General features: G+C 41.5%; 1 protein-coding gene across 17 annotated transcripts in view; it reads left to right on the top strand.

Annotated features, from left to right (window-relative positions):
* The first annotated feature begins 7,838 nt into the window (after positions 1 to 7,838).
* KTN1 (kinectin 1) overlaps positions 7,839 to 18,066 on the top strand; it is a 155,928-nt gene continuing 145,700 nt past the window's right edge. For 10 of the 17 annotated variants that reach the window (XM_069091742.1, XM_069091755.1, XM_069091753.1 and 7 more), the window contains exon 1: positions 7,840 to 8,094. The gene's annotated coding sequence lies outside the window, so the exon portion shown is untranslated. Of the gene's footprint in view, positions 8,095 to 18,066 lie in introns of all 17 variants that reach the window. The other 7 variants (XR_011169002.1, XM_069091744.1, XM_069091750.1 and 4 more) reach the window with 2 other exon arrangements.

The raw sequence follows: 18,066 nt of genomic DNA, 5'->3' as shown, positions 1-18,066 counted from the left end.
CTGATCCAACTAGCATTTTCATTGTATTGGGCTGCTTGTGACGATATAGATCATGAATTTTTTACATCCTCTTTTAGATCTCTCTCTCTCTGTCTCTGTCTCTCTGTCTCTCTCTCTCTCTCTCTCTCTCTCTGTCTCTCTCTCTCTCAAGTCTTTGTATTCAAGTTTTTGATGGCTGCTGGATTGTTCTTTTTGTTCTCTGCATGGATTTAACTTTTTCATCTTACCTTTTGCCTCTTATTTTCAATTGACAATTAAGAAGAGCTAGAATTTCTGTTGCATTTTTGGATTCCATGTTTATTTTTTGTCTCTTTTAATAAGGTAATGTGACAGTCAGATTTTCTACTGCATTGACCAGGTTGATATTAGTGTAATCTTCCAATAGCCTTTCACATATCTTCAACAGCTCTCTTTAAGTTGCTTCTGCCATAATGATGTTTGATGTCTGTCTTTGATATTCTCTTATAGTAACATCTTTCCTCCTATTTTTTTCCCCCATGGCAATGACTATTATATATCCTGTTGTGTGTAAGTCCTGAAACATTTTAAATGCTTTCTGTCAAATATTGTGAGAGCCTGTTCATGATGTTTAAAGCAAATCTCAATTCTCATAAATTACTCTGTTTTCGTATAGTTGGTTTGCTAGTTGGTTTCATGCCATCAAAATTTTAAAAAGGTCTTTTCAAAGTTCCAGTCTAAATAAGTCCATCTCCTTTTCACAATCATTTGAAATATCTGTAATTTTTTTCATTTTTAAGGACTGAGAAGAAACATTTCTTCTTGTGAGCATAATTTTAAACCCATCTAGTTCTCCATTAGACTACTAGTAAGAGCAGACTTTCTCCTATTTGCAATGGCAGCTCTCTGCACATGGCAGAAGTAACGCATGCTTGGTTAGGGGAACCTGAGACCGGACCTCAAGTCTCTGGCTGCCTTTCCTGTTTTATGTTTCTTTCCCTGACTTCAGGTCATTGATGAAATCCTTCATTTATGGAATGAATTCTGGGAATGAACCCAGATGGCTCTGGAGGAGAAAGCCCTCCCTCGCTCAAATCAAAGTCAACTGCAAATCATGTCATCATCTCCTTGATGTCATGGTCCTCTTTGAGAATGAAGGCCAAACACATTCATGGAGGACCAGGGACCAACCAGTAGCTTCTGGTCATGTATGTCTTTCAGCAAGAGATCAGATCATATGTCTTACTGGAAGGGGCCAGAATTCATACTCAGTTTCATGAAGCAATGGAGTTCCCTAATGGGAAGTGCCTCCCACTAGGCAGTCAGCACCAACTTAGTAGCTCTCGAATTTATGAAGTAGTTGCAAATACTGAAAACAGCCATCTCTCAACCTTGTGCTCAGAGAAAGAAACACAAAAGAAAAGAGGGATCCAGCAATTTAAAATCCTGTTTTAGGGTCTCCTAGACAAGTATATGTTCTCACTGCCTTGTTTGTGTAGCTACCATAGTTTCTGGGGAGGTGGGGAGGAAAGACAAACCCTTTTTCCTCCTGTTGGAAGTGCAAGGGAAAATGACACAAAATCCTAAAGTGATAGCTCAAAGGAGGGAGGAGCTTTTTTCCTTTCTACCTTACACAGACTATTGAGGGGATAGCTCTTCCTGATGCAGCTGCTAAATCATCTTCTACACCCTATTTCCTCAGTCCCTCTTCAAGAGGACCAAGGGAACAGTCAGGACCTGCTGGTAGTGCATGACCTTTGGTAAGGTGCCAGAGCACAGTTTCTAGTTAGTGGTATCAAGATGTCAGAAGCTTTGAATTCCTCTCCCCTTCCTTTTTTCCCCCCACAGTTTAGCTATTGGTTTCAATGCAATTCCATTGCAGTAAATTGTGGAGTTTAATTATATACTAGGTAAATTAAATGTGTTAATTATAGTTAATTATGTCATATTATATTGTACTTCAAAACATAACGAGGGTTGGTAGAAATTCCTAAAAGGGCTTCCATAAATACTTTTTACAGAAAATCTTTTTTTTATTTAGGATAATTGAAATCCAAAACAGAATGAGGTGTTCATACCTTGTAGATTTGGTATCAATTCCATTTCATAATAAGCATGTCAGTGTTAAATCACCTAGAGAGACTGAGAAGGCTGATAAATTTAACTGGCAAAGAGAAAGAATAACACATTTGCTTGTGTCAAGAAGGAAAATAAAAATGCTAATTAAATCATATATCAGACTAAGTGATCTATGTCTACACTGAGTGGTATATTTTATAAAACAAATTACAGAACTGTCAGGGACCTTAGAAATAATCTTTTTTCATATCCCTTATTTTACAGAAAAGGAAGTAGGTCCAGAGAAGTAATGTAAGTTGCTCAAGATCACTTAAGTTCTATTGAACCTGTTGACAAGTACACTCTGGGAGCCCCAAGTAGAGGGATTCTAGGTTCACTTGGACCTGGGTGGGAGATGACCTCAATGTGAGGGATCAGGTCTTTTTCTCTTTGGCAGGGTTGTTATGGGGATCAAATGAGGTAATATGCATGTGAAACACTTTGACAAACTTAAAATGCTATATAAATACATAAAATGTAAATGTCTGTTATTGTTGTTGTTATTGCAATTATTATTTTTATTAGTTCCTTCCCTCCCTGCTAAAGTCTAGGGAAATCTCTAAAACAAAGTTAGATGTAGCCCATTTCTAAGGTCTATACAAAATATGGATAATATGGTCATTTCTGGAAAATCTATGTGGGACATCTATTTATTTCTCCTTCACAGAACAAGCATAAGATAGAAAAGACTCAAAGAACAAACATAGGAATCACAAAACATTTCAATTAACTCATTGTCCTTCCTTTGGAAGGTAAAGGCAACTTTGTGGGATGGCTGAAAAGGTATTTCACATTCACTTCAGATCTGCACTATCTGAGCAACTCACAAAGGCCAGATCTCATGACCAGACAGGGCATGGCTTTACTTAGTCTAAGACTCAACTTCAGAATGATATAGGTGGTGGATCATCTTCTCCTCCAAGAAGCATGCTGTTAAGGGAATCCTTCTCTTTTTGGATGACAGATGCTTGAATCTGGAATGGGGAACCTTGGCCGTAAGACCACTGCCAACTCTGGAAACATCCATTTCTCAAGATCATTAATATCTGACCTGTACTGATAAAAGCAAAGAGGAAGGCAGAAGGCAGTCAAGCGTTCAGATTCATCTAGGCTTGAAGGCAAAGATATATGTCTCTCCAGGCCTGCCCACCCCCCCCACCCCTACTAGCCTTTCTGACCCTTTTCTTCTAAGGGAGAAAAAGCATGTGCAGAAGGAGAAGGTGACAAAAGAGAAGGATGGAGTTACTTCTAAAGCTTTTACAGATTCCTTGGGAAAAAATTTCTCTAAAAAGAGTTTTCCTCCTTGGTGCTCAGTTGTCCATAAAGTAACCCTATTTGCAAGGGTTTCTTGTGTCATTCTAGCAAGGTGCCATTTTGATGGGAGGTGCTCCAATATGGCAAATGAAGTATTCTCCTGATCACTTCTACTACATAATTGTGTAACTGTATATTATCTCTGAAAAAAAAATAACATTTAAAAATCTAAGGTGAATTTATTTTTAAATATATTTTTATTTAGTTTGTTAAATACTTCCCAATTATACATAAATTTTATTACATTCATTTTAAAATTTATTTTGTTTTATATTTATGGAATAAAACAAGCATTTCCATAACATACTACAGTAAAAGAGATGATTATACATGAAACTGCTAATCTACTATGCACAACTTGCTATTCCTTTCAAATAAAATATCATGTAAATTTATTTTTCATGTTTCCATATTTTTATATTTTAAAATATTTTTATGTTCATTTAAAAAATGTTGAGTTTCAAATTCTTTTCCTCTCTCCCACCTCTCTCTCACCTCTTGAGAAGGCAAGCAGTTTGATATTGATTATACAAGTAAAGTCATGCAAAACTTATTTCCATATTAGCCATGTTATAAAAGAATATACACACAAAAAAGAAAAGAAAGTAAAAAAATATGCTTCAATCTGCATTCATAGTTCATCAATTCTCTCTCTGGAGGTGGATAACATTTGTCATCATGTTCTTTATCAAAGTAAACAGCTCACGTTTCTATAATGCTTTAAATAATACAGAACACTTTCTTCACAATAACCTTGTGAGGTAAGTAGACCAATTATTGTTAAATCTTACTTTGGAGATGAGGGAATTTGAAGGTCAAGAAGGTTGAGATTTTATTGCTTTGGAATTTCTAGCTACTGAAATCAGTAGAAACCAAATGGAAGTCAAGGAATTGATCTACAGATTTATTGTTTTATTCAAAGAAATTTCTAGGTTTGTAGTTACAGAAAATCTTCCTCTGTTTGGTCGATTGCTGCTTGACTCTGGAACCATGATTCTGGAAAGGGAATCTGGAACCAATGTTCCTAAAGATTTTAATGATTTCTTCCAGGATTAGAAGTAGGTAATAACATATACTACAAAACTCCACTGGAAATGGGATCAATGCCCTTGTATTATTTAATTATCTTAGATGGAAATCTATACTCAGATACCTACTAGCTGTGTGACCCTGGGCAAGTCACTTAACCTCTGTCTGCCTCAGTTCCCTTATCTGTAAAATGGAGGTAATAATAGAACCTACTTCTTAGAATTGTTATGAGGATAAAATGTTTTTAAGTTTCTTTGAGAACCTTAAAGTTCTCTATATACATATGCATATGTACATATTAGCTATATTTATAATCATCAACAAATTTCATTTGCTTGAGTAAGAAACAAGTCACTGAATGGGGCTAATATTGAGACTTTTAGTTCTTTAGTGTTGTAGCTTCCATGAAGGGCCACCATCTGGCAGGTAAAAGGCTTCACCATATTTGCCCACATTTTATCTTTGTCTTTTGAGAATTTCTTTTCTGTCCCAGTAAAGTCAAAGGAAGGAAAATTAAAAAAAAAAAAAGGAATGAGAAAGAAGGGATGTATGTAGCTGGGTGGCAAAGTAGATGAAGTACTGGATTCAGTATCCCGAAGGATCGAGTTAAAATTTAAGCTATGTGACCTTGGGCAAGTCCCTTAACTTCTTACAACCTCAGTTTCTTAATCAGTAAAATAGGGATAATACAAACTGAGAAAAATAATTATTAACAACCAATACTAATATGGAGCAGCCTCTGAAAGACTGGGATCATGATGAAATTGGGTTCAATCTTGGGCAGGAATCTCTTTCAATTTAGTTCTGATTGAAGGGTAAAGACCATCTTTTCCAGATAGAATTCTTACTGTATCCCCACCATTGTTCTATTCTGGTAAGACTGGGTGGAGAATACATCCCTTTGTCTAGATTGCCCAAGGTGAGGATGGTATGGCTTGAGATGAGTCTCTTTGTCCAAAAGTGTTGTGATCAGAATCAAGTTCCTCTAGCCCTTCATGAGAATAGGCCCACTTCTCATTATAATATTAAATCTCTCATTAATTGTTAACCAATCAGAGTTGATTTCCGTCTGTCAGGACCACCTACTCTTCCTAGGGTATTTAAACACCCAACAGGCCCCGAAGGTTTGCCTTTGGTTTTCAGGGGCGCCGATGACCTCATTTTGTTAGTCATTTGCTAGTCATAATTAATAAATTGATTATTAATCACCCCCAAACTATTTCTCTTGGACTTTTCATTTGTCACACAGGCACCCAATTCATAAGGTTGTCGCTGAGGGTCAAAGAACACATGAAATGCTTTGCAAACCTTAAAGCACTGTATGAATACTATTATTATTGTTGTTTATTCCTCATTTTCAAAGAGGACCAATGATACCACAATGGAATTGGTGACATCTTGACTTGCTTATGAGTTGGATCAAAGTGAGGCAGAGTCGTCTGTCCAGTGTCAGGACAAAGGTCAAGTTGATTGGTGATGGTCTGGGATTTAGTGGATGACCTTGGGATCTCTGATTTCTGACTAAGCTCTTATTGATCATAGTACCTGCTTCAGTTGCCTTCATGGTCATTGGAACAAATTTTTCTCAATTGTCCATTCCTGGGTAGGGGTGGGTGGCAGGACTCTTCATGTTTTGGGGTAAGAATCTATGGGTTTGATGCCTGTCGGGTTACACTCAACCTGGTTTAGTCTGTCTTCGGAGACAATTTTACTGGGATGTAGCCGTTGCATATGCTACTGATTCTTGAAGCCACAGGTAAATAGAGAGTTTATTAATGGAACAGGTTAGGTTCAAGATACAGAAGCAAATGAGTATAGTAACCCGGAGTTTAATAAACCCAAAGATCCCAGCTAGGGAGAGGCAAGAGTTCCCTATTCAACAAACACTGTTGGGAAAATTGGAAAGTACTCAGGTAGAAACTAGGTACTGATCAACATTTCATTCCATATACCAAGATAAACTCCAAATGGGCATGTGATTTATATAAAAAGTGTTATAACACAAGGAAAGTTGAAGAGCATGGAAATTACCTGGCAGATCTAGGGAGAGAGGGGAAGAATTGATGACCAGACAAGAGATAGTGAGGATCACAGGAGGAAAAATGGACAATTTTGATTATGTAAAAATTTTTTAAGAGTTTTTACACAAACAGAAACAATGCAGCTCAAATAAAAGAGGAGCAAGGAAAGGGGGGAATCTTTGTCAAATGTTTTTCTGACAAAGGTCTCATTTATAAGATATATATGAACTAACAGCCTTCCCTCAATTAATAGTTGGTCAAAGGATATGAATAGGCAGTTTTCAGAGGAAGAAATTCAAGCCATGAAGTGACATTAAAAATGTTCTAAATCACTAATAATTAGAGAAATGCAAATTAGAACAATTCTGAGGCACCACCTCACACCCATTGGATTGGCCAAAATGACAGTAAAGTGAAAAATGCTGAATTTTGGATTTGAGAAAAAAGGTGCACTAATCCTCTGTTGGCCCAACCGTGAACTGTCCCAGTCATTCTGGGAAATAATTTGGAACTATGAAGAAAGCGACAACCTAACATTAAATTGTGCATTCCTAGCCATATTATTATGAGTATTATCTGCCCTCCCTGGCCTCCTCTAAATCCCAACTAAAATCTCATCTTTTTTTTTTTTTTGGCAGGGAAGGCAGGGCAATTGGGGTTAAGTGACTTGCCCAAGGTTTTTTGTGTTAAGTGTGTCCGACAGGTCGAATTTGAACTCGGAACCTCCTGACTCCAGGGCCAGGGGCGGACTCACTGCTCCATCTAGCCGCCCCTAACAATCTCATCTTTTGTCGGAAGCCTTCTTCTGCCTCTAGTTCTAGCGCCTTTTCTCTATTAGCCGTTTCCTATTTATGCTGTATACAGATTGCATCTTTTGTTTGCACGTTGTAAACTCGCTGAAGGAAGATGCTTTTGCGTCTTGGTATATAGCTCCTTCAGTCAGCACAGTGCCTGGCACACAGCAGGTGCTTAATAAATGTTTATTCCCTGGTGGTCATCTTCTAAGTTTTGTTCGGGGGAGGTGACCCTCCTCCACGTCTTTCCTTAAGGTTCAAGGCGCCTAACCAGCTAGCTGTGGGTGGTCTGGGCACGGCCCGCAGAAGCAGGCGTGGGACCCGCAGTCCGCAGCCGAACCGGGAGCCGGAGGGCACCCGGTGTAGCTGGAGGCAGGGCACGTTTGGTAAGCCCCACAGAAGGTGTCCCCTTTGCCCACTCACGGAACACAGCCCCGGAATTCCAGCGCCAGGCGGTGTCGGCCCGGCAGAGCATCAGGTTAGACGATTAGCTAGAACATCTCTAGCGAGTGGAACTCCCACGGTGATGGACAAGCAAGGGAGTCGGTGCCTGGATCCCATCGGCGGGGCGGGGCCGGGGGCGGGGCCGGGGGCGGGGCGGTCTGAGGGAGGGCTGCGCGCCTGTGTCTTTAAGGGGCCGGTGCCCGGCCACTCGCGGCCGCCTCCGCCCCGCAGCTCCGTCCGCTTCCTGCCGGCTGGCCACACTGGCACCTGAGTGACGGCGGCGGCGGCGGCGCGTCGGGGACTGGGCTTCCTCCCGCGTTCACGAGCGTCGGGACCAGCCTCGGCTCCTCCAGCCTCCGCCCCTTTTCCCTTTCACCCGTCCCGCGGCGGCCGCGCACGGCGAGGAAGAGAGGCCAGTAAGGAGGAGGGTCGGGCCGGAGCTCTTAAGGAGGGACGGGGAGGGAACGAAGGAGGCCCCGGCGGGCCGGGAACGGGGCGCGGCCCGGCCAGGCCTCCCTGCCTGAGCGGGCTCTAGGCCTGGGGCCGCCCGCTTCTCCCGGCTTTCTCCCGGGACGCGGCGGGGTGCGGAGGCCCAGGAGAAGCGGCCCGGGCCCCGGGGGGCCGGACGGGGCGCGGCGGGGCGGGGGAGGCCGAGGCACGGACTCCATGCTCTCTCCCTTCTCCGGCTTTTCCACGCCTGGCGCCGGCGCAGGGAACCCGGGAAGGAAGAAGGTCTCCAGAAGTCGCCGAGCCGCCCAACGGGCCTGCGGCGCCGCCTCCGGGGGGCGTCTCGGCGGTGCCCGCGGCTTGTCCGGCCAGGGCGGCGGGGTGACTGAGCGGGGCACCTATTTTTAGGCCGGCCCGAGGCCTCTCGGGGGAAGGGGGGGGGGGGATTATGGGCCTGTGCCGCGGGAGCCGGCCACGCTGCGGCCATGCTGCCGCTCTCGCCCCACTCGCTTTCCCGGGCCCCCTTCCCGCTCCCTCCTCTCCCCGCCCTCCCCGAGCGGGAAGCCCTGCCGCGCCTGGCCCCGGTGCGGGCGCTGCTCCGGGCCGGGGAGCCTTGGGCCGGAGGGGCCTTCCCGGGCTTCTGCAGGAGGGCTTTATTGAGCGCCGCGCCCCGGAGGTCTCGGTGGCACCGCAGCGCTGATCCGGCGGGATGAGCCGGAAGGCCCGAAGCGCTCGGCGCCGATCCCTCGTGGGGGAGCCTGGCTCCGCCGTGGAAAACGGGAGCGGGCAGGGTCCGTGGCAGAGCGCGATGCGGAGCCGAGGCGGCCGCGGCTTCTGGTGGGGGAGAAGGGAAGCCGGGCCCGAGCAGTGGACAGCCCAGTGCAGCCAGAGTGAGGAGGGGCAGCGTGGAAGGGCCTGGAACGCGGGCATCGGGGGACTCTGCGAACACAGAAATGAAGGAATTGCACACAAGGCGCTTTGGCCCCTGGAAGCTCTCCCCACGCACCGGCCCGGCTCCCTGAGACTCGCTCCTGCGTGACTTTTCGGACCCGCGCCGGTCGCGCGGTCAGCTGCTGGAAGCAGGAGGAAGGGAGGTGAGCCTAGAGGGAAGGCGCCTGGCAGAAGGGGAGACCTGGGAAGAGGTGAAGAAGGGCTGGGGGGTCTCAGGCTCGGAGACCGCCCGGGACAGCGCTCCGAGAGGCGGGGTCTGGTCGGAGGACCCGAAGAATGGCCGGAGGGACTGTGGAGGTGCGATGTTCCACCCTGCAGGCCAAGAGGGGGCCGTTAGACTTCACCGAGGAATCCGCCCTTGGGTGGGGAGGAAATGGAGGCCAGGAGAGTGTCCGCTGTAATGGGCCAGTTGTGAGTGGCAATGGCTGGAAGCGGGGGTCTTCGCTGCTGATTGCCCAGTCTGTGTGAGGAGCACCGGGAAGATGCTGGCTGGTACCCTGAATGATGAGGAGGGGGGTCTGAGGGGGGGGGCAGTGATTCAGTCTTGGGATGTTGAGTTTAAGCTCTATTGGGAAATGTATGAAATGAGGTGAGAACTTAGGGCTGGAAGAGGAAATCTGAGGCTCATGTCCATAAAGGTATGGAGCGGATCAGATCACAGAGTGAGCCTAGAGAGAGAAGCCGTCCCAGGACAGAGCGCTGGGGAACATCTGCGGTTAGTGAGCCTAGTCTTGATGAAGATGTAGCTGAGGACATAGGTAGGAGGAGAGCCAGGCATCATGGAAACCCAGAAAGGGGAATATCGGGGGGAATGGAGTCATTTCCTCCGAGATGGAAGAGAGGTCATCCTCCAGATGCATTGAGGATTGAGAAAAGACCTTTGGATTTTTGTTGAAGGCTGAGATTGGAAGTCACACTACAAAAGGTTCAGAAAAGTGAGAAGTAAGGAAGGGGAGGCACCTCATTCCAAACCACTTACATCAAACTTTGATAAACTCAAAATTTTTTTAGTTTTTTTTTTTTTTGGTAAAGCTATTGTACCTGACTTAACTTTTTTTTTTTTTAACTGTAGTAGCTGTATTATGTTGTGCCATTGTTAGGGATTCTTGGGTTCTATATAAGCGAATTTTACAGGTATCTAAAATCTATATCTTCAAGACTTAAGACCTTTAAACTTAATTTTTTTTTTTGGAGGGCAATTGGGGTTAAGTGGCTTGCCCAGGGTCACATGGCTAGTTTTTGTGTTAAGTGTCTGAGGCCATATTTGAACTCAGGTCCTCTTGACTCCAGGGCCGGTGCTCTATTCACTGTGCCACCTAGCCACCCCTAAACTTAATTTGTAATAAAACTTTTTTTTTTCAAAGTTGTAGATCTTATCTTTACCCTTCTTTTTTTCCTAACTTCTCTATTACTTAGGATATTTCCATGCTTTCAGGTCACCCAGTCTTGCTACCTTACTGTCTTATCCCCTATGTGCAATGTATTTCTAAATCCTGCCCTTTCTTTTTTTATAACATATTTCCTACATGTCCCTTTTTCTCCTCTGCATTGTTACCACTTTGGTGCAGACCCTCATCGTACCTTATTTTGATCTATGGAAATAGCCTTTTGGTTGGTCTCTCTACCTCAATTCTCTCCCTACTCCAGTCCAATCTCCACTCAACTGGCAAATTAATCTTAAGAAGTAGGGTTTCACCCCTCTCTAAGGAACTCCAGTGGCTCCCTGTTATCTACAGGATCAAATATAAAATCCTCTGGCTTTTAAAGACTTTAATAACCTAGGTCCTGCCTACCTTTTCAATGTTGCACCTTATTTCCCACTATTTACTGTTGTTAAGCTCAGTAACGCTAGCCCCCTTGTCAGTGCTCTCCTTCCTCATCCCCCCTTCTGACTTCTCTGAAGTCTTTGTTAAATCCCACCTTCTGTGAGCATCCTTTCCCAGTTCAGAAAGACTCCTTTTACCTCTCTTGGTTTCCCCAGAAAGAAGCAGTGTCTGGCTTGTTATAGTCTCTTGCAAATCCTTGCTTTTGACTTCCCCTGCTGTCCTAGAGGATAGTAAACTGCATGATTTAACCAGTTCTCTGACCGTTTTCATGATGAGCATCCATTATGGTGTAGTGTTGTAATTTGAATGGGTAAATGTATGGTAATCAGCAGTTACTTTTGTCTTTGTGCTGACCTCCAATAATGAGTGACCTTCATTTTGCTTCTAATTTGCTGTAAGCTGGGGAAACGATATAGTTAAGTTTTAAGAAGTGAATGCATGCTTTTATTGTTGTTCAGTGGTATCTAACTCCTTGTGAACTCATTTGAGGTTTTCTTGGCAGAGATACTGGAGTGGTTTGCCATTTCCTTCTCCAGATCATTTTACTGGAACGGAGGAAAACAGTGAGTGTTAAGTGACTTGCCCAGGGTCATACAGTTAGTGTCTGAGGGCTGATCCTCTGCATTGCTCCCCTCCTAGCTGCCCCATGCTACTGAAGGTCTACATGAGGCCCCGAGGAATCACATACATTAGTATTTTGTGAGAGGGCTCAGAGGCCTTTTCCAGTGTACTTTTGGGACGATTCAGATTATTAAAAGTCCAAACTTTTGGACAAGTAGTGGGTATCTTCTGATATTTTATTAGCATTATGTTCATATTTGTATTTTACATGAATTATCCAGAAAGGAAATTTAGCTTAAATTTTAAAGGCCTGAAAATTTAACTACTGATTTTCCACATTAATTCTGTTACCTGAAGTCTTAGTAAATAGCTATGATGCATTTAGATTTCTAAACAAAATGACCTGACAAATTTACAGCTTTGCTCCCTTGCTTGATCTTGTCTTTCCTTATATGTGCTGTTTACCCCATCAGTTTCTCTTTTTAAAAATAAGTCCAGAGAATTTTTTCTTGGGAGGAGGCTGAAAGTGATTCACCTTCTTTGTGTAAAGAAACATTGATTGTATTTTTTTAAATTCATCTTTGATTTTTTCTGTGCATACTAACAGAACTTTTGGCATATTGATTTAAAAAATATCAAATGTGGAAAAACATTTGATTCAGATGAATAAGCAAATGCAAATGCTGTCGTACAAATTACAAGAAAGATGATATCATAATTCATTATCGTTTGTCAAACCAAGAATTAACTTTTTTCAATGTTTTCATTGCTTGAAGATGGGAAAGAGCAAACTGCATCTTTTTAATTAATAGCTGTATGTACAAAAGATAATGGGGAGAAAGTGCTTAAGTGGTTGACTTGATGAATAGCTGTCATAGAAACCCCACTAGAAACTATTCATAGTGGAAGGGCAAGACAATGCAAATCTGAATGTGGTAATATTATTTATTCATATGGGATAGAGTATTCTTTGCCACCTATCATTTCTTTCTATGGTCCAAGGCTAATTGGAAAGTCTTCAACAATTACTCATATCCGTTTCAGTACTTAGATTTACTTTAATTGGGAAAGTTGTTCACAGTTCTCTTGTTTGGTGTCTTATGGATTTCTAGAGCTTCCATTGGAATATGTCTCTGGGCCATTGTTGTCACCTCTTAAGGGATGTTTCTTTGCCGTCTTGACTAGAAATCAGGTTGCTCATCTCTATGCTATTAGAGTGGCTCTGAGCATATCATTCGACATAGGTTTCTCTTTATGTCTGTGAAATATATTAAAATTACTGCCTTCCACAGCAAGGACATGTGTGTGTGTATACTATACATATATATATATATATATACATACATACATGTATATATAATGAGAATACTTGGGGTGGGGAGAGGGAGGAGAGGAAATTAAAAAAAATGCTATAATAATGCAAGAAATTATTATTGAAGTATTTTGTTAGAATGTTATTTCAAGGTTATGATAGAGTTCTTTTTTATTTTAAAATTTTTTTTGCTTTTTTTTTTGGGGGGGGGAGACAGGGCAGTTGGGTAAGTGATTTGCCCAAGGTCACATGGCTAGTAAGTGTTAAGTGTCTGAGATTTGAACTCAGGTCCTCCTGACTCCAGGGCTGGTGCTCTATTCACTGTGCCACTACCCCCCCCCCCCCCCCCCCATACTTCTTTAAAGAGTTGAAATTAATTGAATTTTCATCATTCCATTTTGAAATCAGAACCTCAAACTATAATGATAGCTACTCATTCTAATACTTATTGAAAAACTTTACATTGGAAAGATCATTGTCATTTTAGCTTCCCATGTATTTTACTTTTCACATCAACTCTTTGTTGATTTGTTGATGTGCTGTTTGAGCTGTCTCTTCATGTTAAAATTGGTGGTTAAATTGGTAACTAGAAACTCTGGTAGGAATGAGGGCTTGACCCATCTGGGCCCTCTGTTTTGTTTTTTTTTTTTAATCACTATGCCAAAAGTCTGTTAGCATACATTGAAAAAGAAAGCAGAGATGAAAAAAAAAATACAATCACTAGTCATTTCCTTACACAAAGAAATTGAATCCCTTTTGCAAAAAGTAGCAAATTGTTGCTACTGTTGGTAGGGACAATTGAGAATCAAGTTGACTTAAACTAATGTAAGAATTTGTATCTGTCATGCTTCAGCAAATTTCTAGGTCTTAAAGAGCAAGTTGATGCTGCTGCTTTCTTTGTTCTCGAAGACAGCCATGACATCAGTGAGGTGATGCCATGACATGCAAGTGAATTGGATTTAAGTGAGGGAAGGCTTTGCAGTCACCAGCCTCACTTTCTCTGGAATTTGTGTCCTAGATATTGAACTTGGCCTTTTCAAGCTGGAATTAACAGGTCTCTGACTGAGGCAGTGCTTAAGGCTTAATAAAATGAGGCGAAGAATAGCCTCTTTAAAAAATAATAGATCTGGGAGGGGAAGTTAGAGAGACTTGGGACAGAAGAGTGTGTCCCTCTTTGACAGCATTTGACAGCACCTATGCCCTCCTGAACCTCATTTCTGATGTGACTGATGTTCCAAGCCTTTAAAGGTTTGAGTAGCTCATTTGCAGATGAAAAGGCCAGGAGGAATGACTTGTCCATGGGCATAAATTAGGTCTTTACCTTTTCACCAGCCTCTCCTTGGATTTTATACCTAAAGAAACTGAAGCCCAGCAGTGTTAAATGATTTGCCCAGGACCTTGTAGGTAGTAGGCATTAGAGGTGAAGTTTGAATCAGGTCCTCTGACTTCAGACCTTGTTCTTTCTTAGGAGCCACCTGGTGTCACAGTGCATAGAGCACTAGGCCTGAAATTAGGAAGACCTGAGTTAAAATTTGACCTCAGACACTTTTTAGCTTTTTAACCTTGGGCAAGTCACTCAACCTCTGCTTCATTTTCCTCCACTGTAAAATGGGGATAATACCACCTACCTTACAGGGTTGTTGAGAATCAAATGTGATGTTTGTAAAAAATGCTTAGCACAGTGCCTCGGTTATATAAATTCTTATTCCCTCCTTCCATTTTGCGGAATGCAACTGAAAGTTTTTGTTTTATGTGATCAATATCATATAAATTGTTGAGTTTGACCAAAATCCTGTTTCATCCATGAAATGAAGTTCTTTCATTTTTAATTTTTTTTAGAATTTTTAAAAATTAATTTGTTTACTTTTAGTTTACAAGATTCAATTACACAATTCCTTGAGTTTCATATTTTGTCCCCCTCCCTCCCCTCCCCCCCATGGTAGCATACAGTCCAGTATAGGATCTGTAAATACTTTCACATTATACATTAGTGTAGCAGCAAGCACCCCCGCGTCCCTAGGGTGGCTGCCAAAACAGGTTCTTGGATCTGCTTTGTTAAAGGAAAGCAACTCAAAATGGGTTAACAAGCTTTCTTTAATCAGTCAAATATGTATCATTTACCTAGTTCAGGGGAAAAAGGTCAGCACCCTGAACTTAAGAGTATACAGACAGAATTATCAAGACAGAGAAACAGATTAAGCAGACAGATTTCCAAACTGTCCAACCATTACATCCATACCAAATCAACATCTAGGTTTTTCAAAGCCGGGGGGGGGGGGGGGGGCGGCTCTCAGCAACGGCTTCCCAGAGTCTCATCTGACCAAATCACAGAACACTTCTCAAAGTGAGCCCCCAAAACAAAGCCTCAAATCAGGGTTTATATAGCCTTCTCCTGGCTCAGAGAATGTAACAACCTTCTGGACTCACTGGCCAATCAAAAAGTATCTACTGAAAAACAAACCTTCCACCCCAGGCTCCAGGTGCACTTTAGCCTAGGGGCAGGGAAGATCTTAAAAATTTACATTCCCATTACAATTAGTCAGGTTATAAAGACAGATTGTATCAGATGGAATGAAAAATGGTAAAGAGGACATAAAACCAAACAAGAAAAGGAAAAAGATCAGGTATTTTGCTTCCATCTGGATATAAACTCAGTTCTTTCTAGTTCTTTATCTCTCCATCATGAGTCTTGTGGGATTGACTTATATCACTGCGTTGCTGAGAAGAGTCCAGCCTATCAAAGTTGGTCAGTCATCACACATACATTGTGTCTGTAATTGTGTACAGATTTCTCCTGGTTCTACTGTTCTCACTCAGCATCAGTTTGTATAAGCCTCTCCAGGTAAATATGAAGTCCATCGGCACCTCGTTTCTTATAGCACAATAGTATTCCATAACATGCATATACCATAACTTGTTCAGCCATTCCCCAATTGATGGGCACCTCTTTAATTTCCTTTAATTTCTGGTGCTCATTTTTCTTATCTTAGACCTTGTTTTCTGAATAAAATTTTAAGTGTTATGGGAGAACTTTTGTATTGAAGTCATTGCTGATAGGTGTTACTCTGGTGTGATTAATGGACAATTATAGGTTTTGGACTGGAATGTTATGTTAGTATCGGTTAGAGCAAGTTGCTAAAAAATAAAATCTTATTGCTGTTGTTTTCTTTATAGGAGGGGAGGAAGGTAAAAATGTTCATTATTGGAGTCATGAGCTAGAAGAGATTTTAGCAATCATTTAGTCTTGCCTCCTACGTATTAAAGAAAGTATTATCTTTTCTGTTTTCTGTCATGTCAAAGATATATCTTTACTTAGCAAGTCATTTCCTGTAACAATGAAGGCTACTTACTAGTACTTCAATTAGATTTGAAAGTATATATATAATTCTCAATATTCCTAGTCCTCTATCTCGGTAAAGAAGGATGAGGGTGAGTTATTTTCTCATCTTTTGGGGGTGTGGAGGGCAAAGTTCATCATTTTACAGATGAAGAAATTGATCCTAGAGATATTAAATAACTTGCACAGTCTTACACAGGTAATAGAGTTGTCCCTCAATATTTGTGGGGGTTAGGGGTACAGGACAGGACCCCTATGAATACCATACATACCTCCAGGCCCCATCCCAAATCTTTTATTCTTAATAATTGTGATCATATTTATATAACACACAAAACAAGTAAAACAAGGTACTGGACACATAAATAAGTTGCAGGTTGTATGAGGGAGAGATTAGAGTCTTTCCACCTCCTGATGTGACTGTAGCAACTGCTTCATGGGTTTCTTTTATGAAAGGCTGTGGGAGAAAACCAGACAACTGAGTTTAGATGGTAGAAAGACAAAAAGGAGGTGTTTTCAAAGAATCCTTCCAGGGGTAGAGAACTTGCCTCCATAGGCCATATGTGACCTTCTGGGCCCTTGGGTTGCAGCCTTTTGACTGAGTCCAGGTTTTACGAAACAAGTCCTTTTATTAAGGGGGTTTCTTCTGTGAAATTTGTATTCAAAAGACTGAACTTGAGCACCCATTGAAACTTTTAAGAAAATTTAACTTTATATAATAAATCTATGTATGTATACTTATGGTAGTAAGTGATAATATACAGTAGTCATACATTTAACTTAATTTTTTTGTTTTCTTTACATACATGCATTGTCTGTGACTTTCTGAATTACCTGGCAAATCTCCAGAAATTGACATTTGCTTATGGATGACCAGCCCATGCATAACCCAAATCGAAAAGTGAAACCCATGAATGTCAAGGGTTGACTACAGGGTTTGATGTCTTCTGCTTTCAAATCTAGTGGGACTGGGAAATATCTTGAATTATATTTTGTCCATGACAAAAGCGCAATTTTTCTGTAGTGCTTTTTTCACTAAGTGATAGGAGTTGAGTAGTTTGGTAATTGCGTACAAGCTATACTACACTTTTTTCTTTCCTTTTTCTAAGAACCTCATCCTTTGTAATGATAGGTAGTAAAATCACTTTGTTTTTCCTATTTACCCTGCCATGGCTAAAGTCCTTTAACACATTTTCAATGGTTATATTTTATTGGAGTTTTGTTTTTTTTTAACCTGGGGAAGCATATAGAAAGGAGAAACAGTGTCAGATAAGAACAACAGAAAAAATGGGAAGCGTAGCAATTGCTGACTACAAAAATGGAAAGATAAATCCCTTTGAAGTGCTTACTTCTTAAGTTTATTTACTTAAAATGATTTTTAATTTTACTACCTGCTTTAAGTTATGTTAGGGAGATGGTTTTCCCCAAAAGAATATAGAATTTATCCATTTTTTCTGAAAATGGTCAACTGAACCACATTGTGTTCGAGAAAACTCTTACATATTATGATCATCCTTTCTAATCTATGAGCATGAAACCACATCTAAAGACTTTTATTCAGAGCAAAAAAGTACTTATACAAAGCTACTTACTCACATTGTTTTGTTTTGTTATGGTATTTCATTCTTGTGCTCTAAGGTTTGATGCCTTTTGTGCTTTATGGACAGGATTGTCAGTTGAGTAGATTGAAATTGGTTATTTCAAGGACTTTTTTTCTTTTTTTTTTAATCAGATGCTTTATTAACTTCTAGTTTATGTCATTCATTTCTGCAAGATTTTGAGTTACAGATTTTCTCCCTGTTTTTCCCCTACCCACCACCCAAAATATCCCCTCCTCCAACCTGTTTTCTCCCATATCTTCTCCCATTTCCCCTCTGACTTTCCAGTAGGGCATGGTGGATCTCTATGCCCCAGTGCCTGTATGTCTTATTTCCTGGTTACATGTAAAATAATA

Source organism: Petaurus breviceps, unplaced genomic scaffold (genome assembly GCF_028583685.1).
Source record: "Petaurus breviceps papuanus isolate PSGF00001 unplaced genomic scaffold, PetGlider_PUasm1.0 189, whole genome shotgun sequence".
Lineage (NCBI taxonomy): Eukaryota > Metazoa > Chordata > Mammalia > Diprotodontia > Petauridae > Petaurus > Petaurus breviceps.
The sequence above is the reverse complement of the archived record's forward strand: the minus strand, read 5'-3'. Positions and strand labels throughout refer to the sequence as shown.